We start from the raw sequence: 13,781 nt of genomic DNA, 5'->3' as shown, positions 1-13,781 counted from the left end.
AGGAACTTCATAAGTGTTCTTGTCTTAGACTTGAACTTGTGTTGAAGTTGGTGTTGCCTATTTACAGATTCTCGTACCCGAAAATAGCAAAGATAATAAATAGAGTAATACAAATAACTGAAAGTGAATTTTTCCTAATTTTATCTTCCCTCAACCTCTTAGATATTCTTGATGGGGACGATGCAGAAGAGGAAGGTGAGCTTGTTTGATGTGGTGGATGACTCGTTGACGTCGGCGAAAAAGCCAATGGAAGCTTAAATGGTGGAAACAGCATGACGCCTTTGATCAACAAGTGGTACGAAAAGCCTTACTCACATAGATTCTATGATATTTTGGAAAAGAGGAAGACTCTTCCGGTAGGCATCAAAAAGAGGAATTCTCAAACTAATGAATATCCAGTCATCGTTGATGTGTCACCATCACCAGCTGTTGTCACCAGGTAATACGAATCATCTCCCTCACTCTATCTATCTATATCTCTTCTCCCTCGGTTTTGAGTTTACTTTATTGTTGATGGTTCTCGTTCTGTCTTAGCTCTCAACTTTGCCTCGATTGTCCCCGTCTTACATAGTTGAGTCCTAGTTTTGGTTTTGGTTTTCTCCCCTTTTTTCTTCGTTTAGTTTTTTGTTGATTTTCTATTTTTAAAAAAGATTTGCACATCTAGTGGTCTGCTTTAGATTATGTTCAGTTTGTTCAGTTTCTTTAAAGATTCTTATAATACAAGTACCAAAGTAGGTGCATATAGTTGTCTGTTATGTGGTTGAGATGAAATATTTAGCATCACCTCTTTGCGTGAGATTAATTTAGTGGATCGCGGGTTGTAACACATTGCTATTTACTCGGAAAATGACACTGCTTTATAATTCTAATGAATATTTTGCTTTTTTGTTCCCTTCTACAATATACGTCCTGCCGTTCTTTGGCGATTTGGTAATAATTATGGTGGAGTATCCCCAAAATCCTTCTAATTGGAGAACAAGATACGTAATAAGTGGGAGACTAACGGTTATTGCTCATTCAACAGCAAGTGTCGTTTCTCTTGGATTATGATATATATGAAAATATTGTTTCTGTTCTTTCATGGCTGCTGATATGTTTAAGTATATTAAATTTCAATAGATAATTTCCTCCTTTTCTTATATATACTTTTCTCCTCTCTGATCTTTTTCAAAAAATAGCTGAGTTGGCTAACTAACGTGGGTCTCTTGTACTGGTAGATAACAGTATTGTGTCCCTTGTTCCATCCCATCCTTAGGGCGTTGGAGCAGGTATCTGCAGTTACTTCTTGTTTTGGTAATATGAACCTTCTCATGGTAACATTCTCAAGGTGCTGGTTACCTTAAATGGCCCGTCATTATTCAGATATTGTGATGCATTCAGCTGCTAAGTTTATATCTGGCCATGCGATCTGATGGGCGGTTTACTTGTGTTTTTCTTCTTTATTTAGTTTCATAGATTGTGACTCTTATCATATGTTTTATTAATGCCCTTGAGTTTCTTTCATGGCCAAAACTATCAGATTACCCTGATTGAAAGAAAAAAAATAAAGATAAACAACCTCTTATCAATTAACTCGTTTAGTAGATTCAGTTTAGATTCAGTTACCTAAAGTCTAGATTACTAAGTATCTGTTACATAATTGGTGTAGGTGTTATTATGCATTTTAATATTAAATTCTTAATTTGCATGATAATTTATGGACATAAAGTGGAGAAAGTGGTGTCATTATATTTTGATAACTTTGTAACTTCTAACACTTTATTTGTCCATAATCAACTACATTATGTCTTGTAACTCATAGACCATTAGTCGTTGTAACTCCATGGTCATTAGTTGCATGTAACATATGTAACAACAAGACTATTTATCTACCCACATTACACTAATTTTTAATGGTGATAGAATGTGGCCTTTAGTAATTTGTAACTTCTCTCATTATTTTGTTGTAACTCTCATGGCTATTAGTGCCATTAGTTTCTTGTAACTCTTGTAACCTAAAGACTATTAGTTTCTTGTAACTCTTGTAACCTAAAGACTATTGATCTTTCCTCTTTACCACCCCTCTTTATTCTTCATATTCAATATAAGGATGAATACCTCACCTTTAAATAGAGGTGGTCTTGCATGTTATTGTATGAACAACAAAATATGGTAAGAAGAAAAAGATTCTAGTGTGTAGTAGTGAAAAAGAGAGAGTTGAGACAAAGAAAATATTTCAAGTCTACAACTATATTCACTATACAAATGAGAGTTGTTAAATTAGTGAAAGAAAGAGTTGAGACAAAGAAAATATTCTAAGTCTTTAACTATATTTACTATACAAAGAGAGTAAATATATGTTGAAGGAAGGTGTTCTTATGGTGGAGTTTTGGACTCTTCAACTAATCCAGAGTTGTTTGAGTTGTACATCGTTGATGGACTGTTGTATCCTGGAGGGGACAAGTCACGAGATATACTGCTGGATCGGTGTAGATTATGGCGCAGTGGTCTTGAATCCCCTTAAAGAGAGAGAGATATATGCGCCTCAGCCAAGAAGAAGATGATCTTATTTCCTTCACTTTTCTTCATTTTATTATTTAAAGTGTAATGATTATTGTAATTTGTGGTATATTACACCATCAATTTTAAGGAGATTCATGTTTTGTTGCAGTTTGAAAAATCACGGATATCAAGATGAGAGATCTCAAAAGTTGGATGGCAAGAGATAGTCACGTAAAGTATCTTTCTACTCCTCAACTTAAGCGGAGAAAAGGTAAAAAAAATTCAACTTGTTGCGGAAGCAAAGTAAATAGTTACCTATGATTTTTTCATGTATAAAATTATACTTTTCATGAAAGTTTATTTTCTTAAAGTCTCAAAATAGTGGGGGCTAATGAAATGAAAAAAATCACCATGAAAAATGTGATTTTGAATTCGGAGAATACTTTGAAAAAAAGTTAACAAGTGCATATATTTGTCTTGGAATAAATCACATAATACTATTTGTATATTTATTGATGTCTTTGGCTTTAACATGCATGTTATCAAATAAATGATAAATTGAATAGCTAATTTGACATTAAATATTTGGGTGAGATAAATTTCATTTTTGGAATGAAAAATACCTAAATTATGTCATGAACTTTTCCTTGACATGTCACATTATGGTGAAAGAGAAGAATTGTGAAATACATTTTATGAGCCATGCAACTTCTTTTGATTCAAATATGTCAAAGTGATGTGAAAAAAAATAGTTTACTAGTCTAATAAAAGAAAAATGAGATATATGGCTAATTTCACTTGACATGAAATTATATAAAAGTATTTAAACATGTTACACAAGCAAATCAGGTATATTTACTTGGTTTAAAAAAAAGTTGTGGCTTGTTGTACTTAAAAGTGTTTTTGATGCAAAATGAGAAAAAAAAACTTGGTGCTATTTGTTGAAATAAAAAAGTAAATTATTATTTGCTAACTTTAACGTGGAGGTTGAACTAATTATTTTAGATTTAATTAGTGAAAAAGGTGAATTGATCAATCACTTTATTTTGAGAAAGTGATTTCTCTAGTTTGAGTTATGTGATAGCACTAAAAAAAATTTGATAGAGTATAAATCATTTTTATAATGGTAAATCAGACCATAAGGAGAAAAACGCAATATTGAGAGATCATATTGATTAATGGGATACCGATATTAATTGTGTTAACTTTGTGATAATCTTGCATATTGAAAACTAAAGCCTTAGCAAGAAAGTGGTCTGAATCACATCGAGGGGGAGAAAGGAAGCCTATACAAAAAATCATGAGTCATATATGAGGAAACCCATCCTGGGGACTAGAGATCCTATAACCAGGTTCAATGGAAAGAACGAATCATATGATGACTTGGTGTGAGATGCACCATTGTTTAATCTTTCCTATGGTGTAAGTGCATTTTGTTCCTGTAAAGATTGTGAAGGTTGAGTCCAAGAACTCTTAATGAAATTTTGTATCTCGTATGAGTGGGGTGCCGATATTACAAGACCACCCTTGACAGATTTCACCTATGTGAATTTGGAAGTAGGACGCTTCCTATGAGAATGGTCTTATTCTCAAAAATGCTCATGAAAAATCAGGATAGCACATGGCCGTAATGTGCTGACTATTAAAGTTTATGTCAACACCTTGATTATTGTGTGTAAAAAGTAACTCTTTATTTCCCTTAAGCAGTCATAGTTCAAGTCTGAAACCACTACTGACTATTGAGTAAAGTTTATTATTTTACTATGTGAAGGTTCAATGCAGAGGACGCCTTTATTTTGCATAATGGTCTCCCTTCAACCAAATTGGTGAACTCTCTTAATTAAATATTAAAATGAGTGGGGGAATATTGGTGTTATTATGCATTTTAATATTAAATTTTTAATTTGCATGATAATTTATGGACATAAAGTGGAGAAAGTGGTGTCATTATATTTTGGTAACTTTGTAACTTCTAACACTTTATTTGTCCATAATCAACTACATTATGTCTTGTAACTCATAGACCAGTAGTTGTTGTAACTCCATGGTCATTAGTTGCATGTAACATATGTTACAACAAGACTATTTATCTACCCACATTACACTAATTATTAATGGTGATAGAATGTTGTCTTTAGTAATTTGTAACTTCTCTTATTAATTTGTTGTAACTCTCATGGATATTAGTGTCATTAGTTTCTTGTAACTCTTGTAACCTAAAGACTATTGATCTTTCCTCTTTACAACCCCTCTTTATTCTTCATATTCAATACAAGGATAAATATCTCATCTTTAAATAGAGGTGGTCTTGCATGTTATTGTATGGACAATAAAATATGATAAGAAGAAAAAGATTCTAGTGTGTAGTAGTGAAAAAGAGAGTTGAGACAAAGAAAATATTTCAAGTCTACAACTATATTCACTATACAAAAGAGAGTTGTTAAATTAGTGAAAGAAAGAGTTGAGACAAAAAAAATATTCTAAGTCTTTAACTATATTTACTATACAAAGAGAGTAAATTTATGTTGAAGGAAGGTGTTCTTATGGTGGAGTTTTGGACTCTTCAACTAATCCGGAGTTTTTTGAGTTGTACATCGTTGATGGACTGTTCTATCCTGGATTGGTGTAGATTATGCTGCAGTGGGCTTGAATCTCCTTAAATAAAGTGAGATATCCGCGCCTCAGCCAAGAAGAAGATGATTTTATTTTCTTCACTTTTCTTCATTTTATTATTTCAACTATAATGATTATTATAATTTGTGGTATATTACACCAAAAATTGGTCTCTGAGGAAATTAGTCATTTACCTCAATGGAACACTTGAAATTTCTAACAACAGTAGTTTGGAGTGTGAAATTTATGTTTCACTCAAGAACAGATTGAGTACATGTTAATATTATTCTAAAACATACATATCTATTAGAAGGTGACAGATTATGTAATCTTTTTGTTTTGGTACTCCCTTTAAAAGGTTCAATCACCTGAAGATTCTCAAGAATTTCAACCCCAACACATACAAGCAATTCAATTCATATTTTGTCGATACATCTTATTCAGATATTGTGGTGCGAGTTTATGTATTGCCTATCTGAAGCTGGGTCATTACACATTTTACAATTGTAGCCTGGGGGAGGGGGTGTAAAAGTATAAATTGCACCTTTTTATCAAGTTGAAGTTGTATATGATAAGTTTCTCTTATGCAGGTATAACTTACATTTTCTGAAGACACTGCCTACCCTTTTTACCAAATATGAAGTTCAAGATTAGTCCACTAATTCAACCGGATATTCGATTCAAAATATTCAACTTAACAAAATCAGCTTGGCAAAGAACGTGTACTTCCTTCAAAATGCAGAAGGTGCAGACTTTGTTTAAGAGAAGATTAAAATGATGGTGTTGCGTGTAGAAAACAGCAGGTATAAATTTTGGTTGCTTTTTAATATTGTAGGTTCTTAGTACTTGCCAAATCCATTTTGTTTGTCGAAGATGTGAAAGTCACTTGATAATTTTTAGAGTGGGTAAAAGTTCCGTATTGGTTGGGGAATGGACTAGTGGTTTGCTTATATGGACTTGGGTAATCCTACCCTCTTGAGCTAGCTTTTGAGGTTGAGTTAGGCCCAAGGTCCATTTCTTGACATGGTATCAGAGCCAGGTCCATCCACGTTTTGGGCTCCCGGTCCGCGCTCCAGTGCCAATTGGGCCTGGGCATGAGAGGGGGTGTTAGAGTGAGTAAAAGTCCCACATTAGTTGGGGAATAGACTAGTGGATTGCTTATATGGACTTGGGTAATCCTCCCCTCTTGAGCTAGCTTTTGAGGTTAAGTTAGGCCCAAGGTCCATTCTTTACAATAATCTTTTTTGGTTGCACCATGAACAGCGTCTAGCTCTCAAGAGATTAGTGACATAAGCATTGTCATTTTTCCTTTTCAGAGCAATTGATAAAGCCATTAACCAAATTTCATCCTTTTGGTTTTTATTCTGAAGGAGTTGTTTGGTGGTGCCTGTCGTCCTCTTCCAAAAAGTGTGATAATTGTTGACAGATTATGTAATCTTTTTGTTTTGTTAATCCCCTTAAAAGGTTCAATCACCTGAAGATTCTCAGGAATTCCAACCCTAACACATACAAGCAATTCAATTCATATTTTGTCAATATATCTTGTTCAGATATTATGGTGTGAGTTTATGTATTGCCTGTCTGAAGCTGGATCATTACACATTTTACAATTGTAGCCTTGGGGGTTATGTAAAAGTATAAATTTCACTTTTTTTACCAGGATAAAGCCGCATATGATAAGTTCCTCTTATGCAGGTATAACTTACATTTTCTGAAAACAGTGCTTGCCCTTTTTATTTAATGTAAAGTTCAAGATTAGTCCACTGACTCGACCGAATATTCGATTCAAAATATTCAACTTAACAAAATCAACTTTGCAAAGAACATGTACTTCCTTCAAAATGCAGAAGGTGCAGACGTTGTTTAAGAGAAGATTAAAACGATGGTGTTTCTTGTAGAAAAAAAACAGGTATAAATTTTGGTTGCTTTTTAATCTTCTAGGTTGTTAGTACTTGCCAGATCCATTTTGTTTGCCAAAGCTGTGAGAGTCACTTGATAACCCCTTTTGGTTGCACCATGAACAGCGTCTAGCTCTCAAGAGATTAGTGACATAAGCATTGTCATTTTTCCTCTTCAGAGCAATTGATAAAGCCATTACCCAAATTTTATGCTTTTGGTTTTTATTCTGAAGGAGTTGTCTGGTGGTGCCTGCCATCCTTTTCCAAAAGGTGTGATAATTGTATTTTTTTCTGTAGGTCCTTTGAATTGATAATCTTCCAAGGGTTTAGTAATCAGGCTAGACCTGTAAACCTCCTTTCAGGTACACGGTGTGGCGATAAATCATATGACGCATTAGAAATTCTACTTGTCTTGGAACTTTTAGCGGGTTTAAGGCTAGTGACATCGCAAACTTGGACACAACCATCATAATCGATCACATAAAAGTGGTCACTGAAATATACTACATCACTAATATATTTGTTATAGGTTAGAATCGTAAGCCTGGTCCATAACAAATCTTCTGGACTCCATAAACTGAGTAACTCGAAGTTTCCCTCAATGACCATGAGAGGTCAGATGTATGAGAAGGATTAGCTGGCAAAATTACTTTGTTGATAAAGATCCATAGTTCTGAAGACTTGTTGGGTCTGTAATATTTTGTGATATTTTGATGTGGCAATTTGATGTGCACACCGAAGAAGGGATGTAACACACTACTTTCACCCTTGTCCTTTCCAACCACGATAAGCCATCCCATAAACTCCATACATCTTTTCCTACTCGTTCCAAGAATTCTTTTTCAAAATCATCCCATTATACAGACTAAAGAATTTCCTACACATGTTGTCATCATCATCCTCAGCTAAGATTTGGCCAGGTCACTTTTAAAATTGTCCTTGGTGTCCACAGAGTGCCACAATTTGCAGAAAGCACCAAAATTAAGGTAATCTTCGAACAAATTTATACATCTAACAATAATAACCAAAAGATCAAGTTGAAGTTCCAACCAATCAGCCATATTTTTTTAGTTTCAAGCCCTAGCAACGAAATAATTGAATATTATTGAATGGTAGGAAAATACCTAATTTATATGGATTTAGTTTTCATAATTGATAAGAACGAGAAGCACTCAGGGAGTTCTTCATCACCCAAACTTTTTTCGAGTTGAGAGGGGCAGAGTCCTAAGAAGCATTGTGAGAGTTGTGTTTGGTAGAATATAAGCAATTGTCTGAAATTTTTCTTGTTGAGCTTTTCTTTTACTAGATGAAATTGTTGATAAAATGATCAAGATGGGGAGAAATATTTCAATATATTTCTTCAACCGTGATAAGCCATCCCATAGACTCCATACATCTTTTCCCACTCGTTTCCAGAATTCTTTTTCAAAATTATGCCATTATACAAACTAAAGAATTTCCTACACGTGTTGTCATCATCATCCTCAGCTAAGATTATCCATGAAACCCTAGGCAGGTCACTTTTAAAATTGTCCTTGGTGGCCACAGTGTGTCACGATTTGCAGAAAGCACCAAAATTAAGGTAATCTTCGATCAAATTTATACATCTAGCAATAAAAACTAGACTAGCATGTTGAAGTTCTGACCAATCAGCCATATTTTTTCAGTTTCAAGTCTTACCCAACGAAAGGATTAAATAACATTAAATGGCAGGAAAATATCTAATTTATATGGATTGAGTTGTCAACGAACACTGATAAGAACGAAAAGCACTCGGTGAGTTCTTTATCACCCAAACTTGTTTGGTGTTGAGACTTGAGAGGGGCGGAGTCCCAAGAAACATTGTGACAGTTGTGTTTGGTAGAATATTACATAATTGTCTGAAATTTTTCTTATTGAACTTTGATTTTACTAGACGAAATTGTTGAGAAATGATCAATATGGGGAGAAATAGTTTAATACATTTCTTTAACCGTGATAAGCCATCCCATAGACTCCATACATCTTTTCCCATTCGTTCCCAGAAATCATGTCATTATATAGACTAAAGAATTTCCTACATGTGTTGTCATATCAGCATCCTCAGCTAAGATTAGTCATGGAACCCTAGGCAGGTCACTTATAAAATTGTCCTTGGTGGCCAAAGAGTGTCACGATTTGCAGAAAGCACAAAAATTAAGGTAATCTTCGATCAAATTTCTACATCTAGGAATAATAACCAGACGATCATGTTGAAGTTCTGACCAATCAGCCGTATTTTTCAGTTTCAAGCCCAAGCCAATGAAAGGAATGAATACTATTGAATGGAGGAAAATATCTAATTTATATGGATTGAGTTGTCAAAAAACACAGATAAGAAGGAGAAGCACTCGGGGGTTCTTCATCACCTAAACTTTTTCAATGTTGAGAGGGACGGACTCCCAAGAAGCATTGTGAGAGTTGTGTTTGGTAGAATATAACTCAATTGTCTAAAATTTTCTTGTTGAACTTTGGTTTTTCTAGACGAAATTGTTGATAAAATGATCAAGATGGGGAGAAATAGTTTAATATATTTCTTCAATGTATATATGTTGATAATTTAGTCTATATATTTCTCGTATCAAAACAATTTTTAATGGATTGAAAATTATTATAATTCCTAACTTTGTTTTAAAAATTAAAATTTATTTCTCAATCATGAATAACAGACTATCTTCCTCTTTATAATTAATCCTTCATCTTCACAATTTCTTTTGATAATCAAATTTTTATTCAAGTCGACTAACATTATAAGTAACGTAATCTTCGTATGAATTTATCCCAAAATCTAATGCCACTTTAAGCAAAATTTATTGAGTTAGACCGAACTCATGTATATTAATATTGTAGGTTTTTTCTACATATCGACCCTCACAGCATTTCGTAATGCTACATCCTTCGTTCACACTATCTTTTATCTCCTTAGTGGACCTATCTAGCATGAATTAGTTTAATCAAGCCAATAAATTTTTAATGTCATTATACTGTGTTAGAGTTATGACCCAACTTTTGTTGATCCGGCCCTAAAAAGTTTTAAAGTGCGACCCATTTTGTAATTTTTAATGGAGTTTGTGGTGGTAGCGTAGGGATCGTTCCCTGAAAGTTTTGTGATATGAACATGTATGTTTTTGGGCCTAGGATTTATATATAGGCATGTATTATATAAGTGAGACGTAGTGAGTTATTTTGGGGGGTCCGAAAAATACATATCATTGAGACTATTGTCTCCACCTTGCACTCCTCTTCATTATAGTGAATTTCTCTACCTCTGCCCGTGGTTTTCCCGCAAGGGTTTCTACATAAATCTGTGCGCCTATCTTTTTTTTCTTTTACTTATGGTTTGCTTATTCTGCTTGATCATAACAAACTGGTATCAGAGCGATCGATTGTTTTCTCAGGAATGACAACCATGAAGTATAATATTCTGTTGTTGGACAGCAACACCAGATTTTTTATGGCAGTTTAAGATGTGGGTTATGCTTGTGCAGATGTATTTGGATGATGCTCTATTAGGCTTTGATAAGATGCCCTTATAGTAGACGGAAGAGGACAAACGACATAAGGATCGAAAGGCTCTATCTCAGATCCACCTTTATTTATCCAATCAGATTATATAGGATATTTTGAAGGAGACCATTGTTGCTGCATTGCGGTTGAAAATAGCATTGTTATGTATGAAGAAGAGCCTAACAAGTAAGTTATATCTCAAACAACAACTTTATTTCCATTGCATGTCTGAGGGTGTGTCTTTGGAGGATCACCTATCTGTCTTTAAGGAAACGTCTCTGATTTAGAGACTCTGGAGGTTAAGTACAATGAGGAAGATCTAGGGTTAGTTCTGTTATTTTCACTGCTTTTATTATACTCGAACTTTAGGGATACAATTTTATATATTTGTGATATCCTAACCCTTGGTGAAGTCTATGATGCATTGTTCTCTAAGGAGAAGATAAAGCATCTTGTGAATGGGTCGGTGACTCAAGGAGATGGTCTCATTATTTGAGGAAGAACACATGAGAGAAATTCTAGAGGTGACCATAGAAATAGGCCGAAATCGAGAAACAGAAACAAAACTTATAATTACTGTAGGAAGAAGGGGCATATCAAATCTAAGTGTTATGAGTTACAAAATAGAAAACAAAGGGAATGTGAAAAATAGAAAGAAAACCAACCAGAGAAGTTCGGTGAAGCAAGTTTTGTTGAATATGGCGGTAGTGATGGAGAACTTTTGGTTGTTTCTGATAGTAAATCAAAACCCTGTGAGGATTGAATTCTTAATTCAACTTGCACATTTCATATGTATCGCAATTGGGATTAGTTTACAACATATGAAATGGTTTCTAAAGGTGTTGTATTGATGGGAAATAACACACCTTATAAGATAGCAGGTATTGGAAATAATCAGGATCAATATGTTTGATGGGGTAGTGAGGACACTTGGTGATGTGTGGTATGTCCCAGACTTGAAGAGAAATCGTATTTCCTTGAGTACCCTTGATTCGAATGGATATTACACTGGTTGTAACACCCAGCATTTTGAGCTATAATATAGACCATGATTTTGATGCGTTGATAAATCCCGAAGCCATAAAATCCTATTCCAATACAGCATGTTAATTATTTTTATAGCATGCGAATTCATTCAATCTTGAATTTAGGCCATAGAGGTCCTTCAACTCAAGGACGAGTTGAAACTATTTCGATCGACTAAGTTTAGTGAACATTGTAAATTGTGTCAGCTTCCATCAACCATAACTCTTTATATATATCGAATTAGGAAGCCTACTATGTGTAAAATGATAGGTCTTCGATTTAGCTTTCCAACAATACTATTTTTGCTAAAATCTGACACCCGAGCAAGAAGTTATGGCCTTTCAAAGTGATATGCGTTGCCTAACCAATCGCCCATGGCCACTGGAAAGTATAGGCGATAGCCTAGGTGGCACCTATGTAAACATAGGAGATAGCCTAGGCGGCGCCTATGTAAACATAGGCGATGGGATGGGCGGCGCCTATGTAAAGAATTCAAGTGACTTAAACACTCTGTTTTGGAGGAAAAGTGGTCCTTTTCCACCCTTATTTATCCCTAAAACATGAAATTCAGTTCCAAGGACCCCAAAATACACCTTCATTCATCAAAAGTGCTCAATGATTCTCCTTAGGGTTTCAAAATAAAAACCCAAGCAACTCGAGATTCAACCGGGGGTTTTAGGAACTAATTTCATAATTGAAATCCTCTCAACGTAGGCTTCGAGAAGCATCTAATATTCATGGTAATCGAGGTACGTGGGGTTATCCTAAAATCTCATGGGTGTAGTTTTTATGAACATGCATGCTTTTAAATGGGGGTTTTCAATCAAATTCTAATAACTTGCTTTTAATATGATTTCTAAGTCATTTTTCTTTATGTCATGGGAATTGTTTGCTTATATACTTCAATGGTTGAAACCATGCATATGTGATTTGATATTTTCCATGGAAGTTTGATAAATATGAATGATGAATTGCTTTTAAATTCCCATGATAATTTTTTTTCTTGATACCCCATATCATATTGTGACCAATAAAAGAGAGCATGAATTTGAAATAATTATTGTTCACCACTTGTAAATGATGAAGCACCTTGATTTTTACATGATTATGCATATATAGATATGATATTGATGACTTGCAAGTTGGGTATGACAATACCTACAGAGTATGATATGTGATTGAATCAGATGAAATTTGAATGCATTGATTTTACATGAGATAGGTGGATGCCCAAAGAAGGTATTTGAGTGTAAGGACTCATCGTTGGAAACCGTGTTTGCTGACATGGAAATTTGGTACCAGGCTAAGTGATCTTGTGTACTTTATTTTATGTCATTCCCAAATTAGTACTATAGGTAGGAGCCCAGGCTAAGTGATCTTAGGCACTACCATTGGGTCGAGAAACCATGCTTCATGGTCTTGTGTGTCTCTCCCTCACTTATACTCTAATCTCGGTGGCAACCAAGGTTTGACAGTTGGTGTAAATTATGTAAGGTATTCCACCTAGCTTAGTTGCACTTCATTGTTGTTGAGAAACTATTGCATTACGCCCATGTGTTTTCAAATGATTTGATACAAAATTGCTTTATAATTGCTCTGAACTATATTTTGTAAAAAAAATATTATGTTTTGTTTTGATATCTCTGTGTGCCAGTACTTTTGTGCTGACCCTCTCCCCTCTCCAACCTCTCAGGTTCAGCCCAGTCTAGGGGTCAAGAGAATCAGTAAATCATTCAGACAGAGTTACAAAGACTAGTGGTGAGCCTTCTATGTTTTGGAAGGTCTTATGTCCTGTAGTCCTTTTATCTTATATTTGGTTTTGAGGTCTACTGGGGCCCTTGTCCCAATTTATATACAGTTACTTAACTCAGTCATTTGTTAGAGATTTTTGCAGACAGTCGTTTAGAGGTTGATTGATGTTGGGGGAACCTTATTTCCCCGTTATTGTTTCTTTTCATATTTATGACCATGTTTCCGAATTATTGTGTTTCTTCCACATTACTTTGATTATATGAATTAGGTGCATGATTACCAGATAGATAGGGGTGTTTCGGGCCTTCATGGTTTGAAATGCTCGTCATGGCCAGGCCCTGGTTCGGGTCGTGACAAACTTGGTATCAAAGCACGGTTCATGGTCCCAGGGTATCTGCGAAATTGCATCGGGTAGAGTCCTGTTTATGGGTGTGTAGCGCGCCACACTTATAAGCAGGAGGCTGCTAGGCATTTAGGAAATGTTTC

At 34.8% G+C, this 13,781-nt stretch overlaps 1 pseudogene; it reads right to left on the bottom strand.

Moving 5' to 3' along the window:
* Nucleotides 1-7,325: 7,325 nt before the first annotated feature.
* LOC124887829 lies at nucleotides 7,326-8,649 on the bottom strand (annotated as a pseudogene).
* Nucleotides 8,650-13,781: the final 5,132 nt, after the last annotated feature.

The sequence above is a fragment of the Capsicum annuum genome, chromosome 10, assembly GCF_002878395.1.
Source record: "Capsicum annuum cultivar UCD-10X-F1 chromosome 10, UCD10Xv1.1, whole genome shotgun sequence".
Classification (NCBI taxonomy): Eukaryota; Viridiplantae; Streptophyta; class Magnoliopsida; order Solanales; family Solanaceae; genus Capsicum; species Capsicum annuum.
Note: the sequence above shows the minus strand (reverse complement) of the source record. Positions and strands in the feature narration are given on the sequence as shown.